The 9399-nt window shown below is 44.0% G+C and overlaps 1 long non-coding RNA gene across 1 annotated transcript; it reads left to right on the plus strand.

Moving 5' to 3' along the window:
• The first annotated feature begins 2030 nt into the window (after window positions 1-2030).
• Window positions 2031-7409, plus strand: LOC143962638 (uncharacterized). Its single transcript, XR_013270744.1, has 2 exons — window positions 2031-2138; window positions 4017-7409. It is a non-coding gene; the product is annotated as an uncharacterized LOC143962638 (long non-coding RNA).
• The last annotated feature ends 1990 nt before the right edge of the window (window positions 7410-9399 follow it).

Genomic DNA, 9399 nt, shown 5'->3' on the forward strand with positions numbered 1-9399 from the left:
TTGGCTAACCCAGTGTCCGGACTCGTATTAAGTTCCTGAACCCCTTATGCAGTCCAGGGCTGCCAAACCCTCTCGTATTTCGCCGGGCAGTTCCTGCTGATGTAGGTCAGCTTATACATAGGAAGAGCAGAGTTGATGGATTGTTCCCAAGAACCCACAGGGGGGTCTGGGAATTCCACTTAAGGCCGGGTTCACACCGCTGCGATGCGGGAACGCCGCGAATCCGCGGCGTTTTCCCGCATCGCATTACTCCCGCCGGCAGTTCACACTGCCCTATGCGGACGGCTGGGAGTGTCAATGATATGTTAATGACACCCCCAGATCTGTCCGCATATCGCAGTGCGATCTGCCGACTCGCACAGGAATCGGATCGCATGGTGTGAACCCCCATGCGATCCGATTCTGTTGCGGACCAAAAAAAGGGTCCCGTGCGAGTTTGCTGCGGGAGCGATGCGAATTCAGCCATACTATCTGTATGGCTGAACTCGCATCGCTACGGAGATCGGATGTGATTTGCGGTGCGAATCACATCCGGATCTCCCCCCGCAGCAGTGTGAACCCAGCCTTAGTATGATTTCTCATCTTGCATAAAATAACAACAAACTTATGATTATTTTAGTGTACCTTGGACTTTGGCCATCCTCATGTATGCCAAGGAGCAACAGTTCGGGGATAATTGGCAGCGCCAGCTGAAGGTGGAAATTTATGAGCTCTACCACCTGTGCCCAGAACCGAGTCACCATGGGACAACTCCAGAACATATGCATGTAAGTGCTCTCCTCCCTCCCACATCTAGTACAGTTGGCAGGTCTGTCTGGGTATATGTTGTGTAACCTCTGTGGTGTGAAGTAAACTATGTAGGAATTTGACCTGGATCAGCATGTCCCTAGAGGAGATCAGTGTTTGGGCACTTTCCTCAGACAGTCATCCCAGTCATCTCCCTCCAGGTCTGGTATGTCCGTCTTCCACTTCTCCCATAATCGTTCCATTCTGGGTGATATGCAGCTTAGCAGGTCAAAGTACAGCGTGGACGGGGGCTTAGAGAGCTGCTCCAGGGCCAGTCTACCTTCTATCGGGTCCATGCCTAGCTGCGGGATGGTAGGGAACTGGGCTCGCATAGCGTGCCAGAGTTGGAAATATCTAAACGCCATCCATCTGGGGATATGGAAACGGGACCGAAGTTCTGTCAGGGAAAGTAGTCTATCTACCGTTAGGGTCTTTATCCCATACTTGGCCCATAATTGGGGATCGGGGATGGTACGGAGATGCGGGAGATTAGGGTTTCCACCCCGGGGGTAAATGGAGACCACCTACTATGGCAGGTAAACCTTATTCTCGCCATCGCCCACACCCTCAGTGGGGTTTTTCTAGACTGAGGCAGCGCACCGTACGTTCTTTTTTACTTTTATTTTTAAACAAGTGTGATTTAACTGTACTTCTGCCTCGGCCTGATTTCATGGTTACTAACAATAGGACTAAGCAGGACCTTGAAATTGAGGAAATTGGAGATAGTTCTCTAATTCTGATCTCCAGTGTATATATCATAACTGCAGTAATTTTTTATTTTTTTACTGCATGCAATCAGGCCCTCCCACACGCCACATGTAGAAAAAATATGTCCGAGATCGCTGCACTTAAATCTATTAAAGAAACAAAATAATATAGAAAGATATTCCAACTTGTTCCATTGATATCCGCAACAGTTTTCGGGCCATAGTGTTAACTCCTTTCCTCTCCGTCATGCTGGTATCAGCCTGAGGAAGGGCGCTAACAATATAGCCTGAAAACTGTCGCTGATAAACATTTTGGGGGATATTCTTTGCATATTATTTTGTTTCTTTGATTCATTTTAAGTGCAGCAATCCTGGACTTTTTTTTTCTCTCTCACTCTTCCATTTCCTGGCTTGAACAAGTGCAGTAAGAAGCTATGAGGACATTTCTTTGTCTGCACACAGCTGTGGTGAGGGTGTGCACTACATTTCCCGTCATGCCCCGGTGCACGGTTTGCCCTCGCCTCCTGTGTCCCGCCCACACTGACGCTTCCCGCGAATTTCATGCGGACTGCAGGAGCGGAGTGAGGCAGACACGACTCTCGCTGGCGGGAAGGAGCTCCGCGCTCTGACTACACTGCGGCACAGGTACGGGGGAGGAGGCGGCCGGCCTTTGTCTGCAAGGGTTCCGAACCAAGGCGTGCGTACCGGGAATGGAGCGGACGAGCCATGTTGTCAGGGAAAGCCTCGCACGTGTCTGCCTGGAATCCCCCAGACCTGCAGACAGAGACCGGGGGTGGGGAATGTCTGCCTGTACTGGCCTGGGGCTTGTATGTCAGTACCGGAGGAGACCTGTACAGTCCATAGAGGTGTCTATACACCGAATTATCATAGGGCGGGGGCGCCTTCCATCTGTACAGTGTGTGTGCGCATAGCTGGGGGAGTGAGCGCTGGGCTGCATTACATCGCATGGGGATCCGGAGTCATCTCATACATTGCTACACTCTAGATCTATCATCACTTTATACATTGTATTAGTCTAGATCTATCATCACTTTATACATTGTATTAGTCTAGATCTATCATCACTTTATACATTGTATTAGTCTAGATCTATCATCACTTTATACATTGTATTAGTCTAGATCTATCATCACTTTATACATTGTATTAGTCTAGATCTATCATCACTTTATACATTGTATATGCGTCTAGATCTATCATCACTTTATACATTGTATATGCGTCTAGATCTATCATCACTTTATACATTGTATATGCGTCTAGATCTATCATCACTTTATACATTGTATATGCGTCTAGATCTATCATCACTTTATACATTGTTTCAATGTAGAGCGATGCATTGAAACAATGTATAATATAGATCTATCATCACATTATACATTATTTCAATGGGGATCTGTAGTTAGATTATACACTGTTACAGTATAGACCTGTCGTTGCTTTTTAGACATTGTTTCAGTGGGAAATTAGTGGTCATGTGTTACATTGTTTCAATAGAGATCTGTATTTTTTTTTTCCATTGTAGATCTAGCATTACTTCATACGTTGTTCCAATAGATTAGTGAGCAGTTTATACATTGTTCTAGTGTAGGTCTATCTCATCGCCTTATATGGAGGAAGCACATTATACATTTGTTTCAATGGAGATCAGTAATCATCTCATCATACATTGTTGAGATAAAAAAAAATATACCCCCCCCCCTTTTTTTTTTTTTTTCTTCTTCATTGTTACACAGGAGATCGGTGATCATTTTACACATGGTTACAGTTTAGATCACCAGTCCTTTCTTTGGTTGTTACGCTAGCTATCAGCAGTCATTTCGTACATTGTTCTGGGCTTTGGGGCGGTGATCTGAAGCACAGGGTAAGTGTGAATCCATGTGCATGCATTGCTGACACAGGGTAATAGGTGGAAGCTGGGCTCTGGGTGAGCGCACGTTGCTCTCCTGGGGAGGAGGGGGTCAGCAGGATGGAGGGGTGGGGCCACCGTCACTGCACGTGGCCCTTCTAGTGGAGACGGAGGGTGCTGGGGTGAGACTTTGTGCATGCCTTGCTCTCATCAGGAGGACTTGTCTGTATTAAGAGTAACAGAGTGCTACTGTACTAGGGATAACCTTTGACTTGTTAAACTAGTTCCTGAAAGCCCCCCCCCCCTTTTTCTTTTTCTTTTTTTTGGGGTGTTTTGTGTGCAGGCTGCTTCTCTTCATGATTAATCCACTCTCATTCTGCAGTGTGTTCCAGATCAACCTTCCGCTTTAAGAATGCGCTGGTTTTAGGATCAGCTATAGTTGATGGATTCTTTTTCTTTAATTTTTTTATTACTTCTATTCTAGTGCAAAGTAGTATGAAATCGACATCCTGTATACCAATTGCCTAAAAGATGCATAAACCACATGCATTACCCGGACAGCTGATGTTTTATTATTGTGTATGGATCATTGAAAGTCTGTTGCAGTAGACACTAACATTTATTTATGATGGCTGTCATGTCAATTTCAGGTCATACAAGGAAAGTGCAGAAGCAAGAAAAAGAAGGGAGGGGCGGTGTTGCACAGCCGAGGAGCGAAGTCTGGCTGATCTAGATAAAAGACCGAGGCTGTCACTGGCGGCATATGTTTGTCTCTTCATGGCTGTACTAGACGCTAATCAGTCTTTTATTTTTTTTTATCTTTGGTCTTTTACTTGGTTCTGTTTCACAGAGAGGCTACCGTTTACTCTAGTCCTGGCTGAGGTAGTAGTTTGTGCTGTTGGTCGGGTTGTGACACTGCCCACTTTGGAGATAACTGCGCAAGCTACTGCCTTGCTAGTGCTGGGGATGAGCTGCTCATGGAGGTGAGGTCCTCATATGTTTATTGCCCACCCCCCAACATGCATTAATTTTCTACCGTTCTGTGTTCTTTTCGCTTCATATTAAATAATATAAAGGTTTTGTAAGATGACAGGTTGCCACTAAGTCATTTTTTTATTGCAGCCTGCATGTGAGTATTGCTGTCTTCTCCTCCTCCCCTCCCCCCCTACTGGTTTTATAATATTTTCTTTGGTTAATCATATGTAATTCTTGTTCATCAGACAGGCAATTCAATATGTTGATCAGCCAGCCAGGACATGCGGTATATTAAATATTTACAATGAACTGGCGTGATTCCTTGGTGCACATTTGTCACACAGCATGCATTGTCATTTCACTTGTATCTAACATTCTCCTGCAGCAGATGTCAATTAATGTGCAAATACTGTTTTTATAATGTGGAGTTTACATCTATTTACTGGTATGTCAACAAATATGAAAATCGGGTAAAAGACAATGCCAGGTAAGAGGTTCTCTTCTAACTTTCTTATATTGAAAATAAGAGCTTGCACTTTTGAATCTTTATACAGGAAGTGGCAAGGCCATTGCATTTCTGGCAAGACCGGCAGGTATTTTATGTATCTGCTAAAAATATTTTTAGCCTGCAACGTCAATGCAGCCACCGCCTCTATGGTCTGCTAAGCTGCGATATTACGTTTTGCTCTGGCTTTAGTTGTTAGCTTTGCCAAAATGCAGTTAAAGGTGTATACCTTCCTTTGACTTGTACCTATAGGTACTCTAAAGAGCTCCTAAACGTGCACCATTTAGGAGGTATTTACTGTATACTGCGCTGATGTCATCGGTGCATGTGATTTGAAGGGACTGCCACTTGTGCCGTTTCTTCGGAAGCATGGGCCGTGACCAGCGGCTCCGGTCAGTCAAACAGCCAAAGTCCTTGGCCCCAGAACAAAGATGGACGAAGAGGGATGCGGCCTGCAGTGGGGATGATGGGGCTTTGTTTGTAGCTAAGTCGCATAATGTGCTAGTATGCAATGCATACTAGCACATTATGCTTTTAATTTGCTGAGAAGAAAAGACGTTTACTTCCTCTTTAACCACTTAAGGACCAAGCCTCTTTTTCAGATTTGGTGTTTACATGTTTAAAACAGTTTTTTTAACTTTTTTTTTTTTTTTTTTTTTTTTTCACACTGTATTTGCGCAGTGGTCTTGCGAGCGCACTTTTTTGGGGGAAAAAACATTTTTTGAATAAAAAAGACAACAGTAAAATTATCACAACTTTTTTTTTTTTTTTAAATATTGTGAAACATAATGTTACGCCGAGTAAATTGATACCCAACATGTCACGCTTCAAAATTGCGCCCGCTCGTGGAATGGCGTCAGACTTTTACCCTCAAATCTCCCTAAGCAACATTAAAAAAAATTCTACAGGTTGCATGTTTGCATGCGTTACAGAGGAGGCCTAGGGCTAGAATTATTGCTCTCGCTCTACCGATCGCGGCGATACCTCACATGTGTGGTTTGACTACCGTTTTCATATGCGGGCGCTACTTACGTATATGTTTGCTTCTATGCGCAAGCTCGTTGGGGCGGGGTGTTTAAAAAAAAAAACTCCCGCTGCCCATAATTGTGATCTCGCGGCTAACCCGCCGCTGAGACCACTATTATCACACACACACACACACCGTCGTGCGCCGGTCGTAAAGTGGTTGTATACTCGGTTTTTTTAACTTTTACCTACAGGAAAGGCTATAATAAGGCTTGCCTGTCGGTATGCGCCGCTGACTGCAGCGGCGCATGCGCACAAGGGGATTCTCGGCCTGAAAATCCGGCAGTGGCCGGCCCGGAATGAAATCTCCCGCGCGCATGTGCGGGAGTGACGATATCGCGGTTCCGGCCACTCACAGCGCCGGAGCCGCGATACCCGTAAGAAACGCTGAGGGAGCATGTCAGCTCCCTCGGCGTGGATCGGGCCAGATGTCGGGGCCTCGTTCTAAGGTAAGTATTTCATAATGAGCTAGTATGCGGTGCATACTAGCTCATTATGCCACCGCATACTAGCTTATTATGCCTTTTTGCTTTGCAGGTTTAAAAAAAAAAAAATAAATGTGCGGGTTTACTACCGCTTTAAGGAGTGAAGTTAATATTTTAGCCGTTTGATGAGATGATATCAGTCTGCTCTGTGTAGGAAAAAGCATTTCCTCGGTCTCTTCCCACGTTGGTCACAAGGTAAAGTTGCATGATATGGGGGTGATTTGTCAGCGACTTGTGAATCGTGCACTAGAATTTTCATGAAGAGTTTCAGTCCAGGAAGCAGTAGATACTGATCCTACGGATACGGATACCTGAAAAGAGATGACGCCATACTTCTGGAGAGAAAAGCAAATGAAACCATTGTCAGGGGGGAGCAGTGTGATCTGTAAAAAGTAACACATACCAGAAAATATACTTACATTTTGGTTTAGATGAATGTTAATTTGTAACATGTTACAGCTTACTGGTCCTTAGATGTGGTGGTTGTGTTCGTTTTGTTTTTTTACAAATCCCCCCCCCCCCCCCCCCGTGTTTTTCAGTCTTGCCTTTACTTAACACTCACTGTACTGTATATCTAATGGAGGCACAATGTTGGGACTCTAGCAAAAGAAAAACAGAAAGTTTCCCCCCCCATCTGCATAACATGGAGCAGGATTTCTGATGCCACATTTTTTTTTTTCTTCTTTCTTTTGGTCATTACAAAGTAAGACTCAACACTGATTATATGAAAGTGGGACAGTTAACCACAACCTGTAGATTAATGTTCCTAATGTGACCTAGGAGCACGAATATGTACATGCTCCTGAGATCATATTGTGTCTGAGGAGGGAGAAGTCTCCATTTTATTGGGAATTGATTTACAAGCCTGTCTGTAATCACTTGAAGTCTTTCTCCAGCCTGCAGATGGCACTGTGCACAGAGAAAGAAGTACATTGTTTTTAAAACCTTTATTTATATGTGATCAAATATATGAATAAAATAACCAAAAAATATTTTTTCACTTGTTGGCTTATAATAAGAACACAATATTAAAACAATGTTCCAAAGAGAAATGTCTTTTGTCCTTTTTAATGAAGAAATTTCTAACGTTATTTTATTAAGTTATATGTATACTGAAGCTGCTACATATTTGGCCTGGGCACGGAGGCTGTAACGACCTGTAATTGTGAAGGTGTTAAAGCGGAGTTCCACCCACATTTAAAATTTTTCACCATCCAGCAATAGAGTGCTTTTGTTGCAATTTGGCATATCCCTTTTTTAATAGTAATAAAAAAAAAACTTCTGTATTTTTTCATAGTATTCCTACTTCCTTGTGTGTCATTTCTGGCTTTGCAATGTTTCCTGTGATGTGTGTCATCAATCCCAGGAGCCAACAGGCATCACCTGTGTTAAGCCGCTACTCATCAGAATTTTCAACTGAATTGACGTTTTGTTGCAGCCATCTTGGTACACCCGCAATCGTCCGCAGGAAACCTAGAAGTCATCAAGTGGACATCTTTATACACACACCGGAGTCTTGCGTTTCACAGTTATTTGTAACAGTAAACTTTGTGTGTGTGTGTGTGTATATATATATATATATATATATATATATATATATATATATATACACTGTATTTCACGATCTAAGCAGAGTTTACTGTTAAAAATAACTGAAAAGCAAGTCCCTGATGGGTGTATAAAGATATCCGCTTGCTGACTTCTAACTCTAGGCTGAGTGTGGGTGTACCAAGATACAATGTCACTTTGGTTGCATAGTTTGCTGGGTAGTGACGGTCTGACAGGACACAGGGTTTGAAGCATTGAGAGATCAAAAGGTGCGTGCTGGGCATACAGCATCACCATATCCTGGAAGAGACTGCTAGTGGGCTTCACATGTGCTCACAGAGATGGAAGCACTCTGCAGAGCAAAAATAAAGTCATTTAAATGGGAATTGACCAGCGATATTTTAACTTGCATGATTTCATGTTTTAATATAGTGTAAAAGAAAGGATTACGTGGAGAGAGAAAAAAAAAATTGTCTGGAACTCCGCTTTAAGATCTAGGCGACCAATTTATTTAAGGCCCCTTTCCCAACAGATACCTCCACTAAGTGGAATTTGCTTGCTTAGCGGGGGATCTCTTCGCTGGCCCCCACTGAGCAGGCAGATGACAAGTCCGCTCTGTTATGCAGAACGGCCACAGTCCCATTTTCCTCTCTGGGGCATTTGGATGGGAATCGGCCGTCTGTATGTTTCTATCCAATCTGCCGGATGGATGGGGAATAGGACTTATGGCGGATAGGATCGGATGGTAGCGGGTGATGTCTGCTGACATCCGCCACATCCTAGCAAAGACTGGAGGGCATGATCAGGTCTGCCTGAATAACTGACAGGTGGACCTGATCGGACAGCACATGTGTAAGGGGCTTTAGGAAGCAGTTGATCAATAACACATGGGTCATATCTTGTATGAGAGGTGTGTGTACAGCAAGCTTTAAGCAACATTTGTGAAGCTTTTAAAGAACTCTTCATTTCCAGTGTGGGAATGTTAAACATGGGATGTTAATCGTGGCAGTGCTGACTGTCACTTTAAACAAGCTGCCAGCAGGCTTTTAACAATCATCAACTAGTGCTAAGCCCTAGTTCATGCTGATCCCACGCTTTGGCCCAGCTCCTATGATGGACGCAACACTGGTCCAATGGCCTAAAGCAGGGGTCTCAAACTGGTGGCCCTCCAGATGTTGCGAAACTACAAGTCCCATCATGCCATTGCCTTTGGGAGTCTTGCTCTTAACTGTCAGCCTTGCAATGCCTCATGGGCTTGTAGTTTTTCAACAGCTGGAGGGCCACCAGTTTGAGACCTCTGGCCTAAAGGCTAGGAGGCAGGATGGGGTGTGACTGCGAGTGGAGCCGAGTACATAGTACACTCAGCTCTGTCTATTTCGGCGGTTCCCTCCTAAAGCCCCATACACACTATCATATTTTCTGCTGATTTTTGTCTTCAGATTTACCAAAACCATATAATATGAGGTCAAACCTTAGGAGTTTCATTTTGTATGC

Source organism: Lithobates pipiens, unplaced genomic scaffold (genome assembly GCF_037356315.1).
Source record: "Lithobates pipiens isolate NorthernLeopardFrog02 unplaced genomic scaffold, aLitPip1_a1.2 Scaffold_8, whole genome shotgun sequence".
Lineage (NCBI taxonomy): Eukaryota > Metazoa > Chordata > Amphibia > Anura > Ranidae > Lithobates > Lithobates pipiens.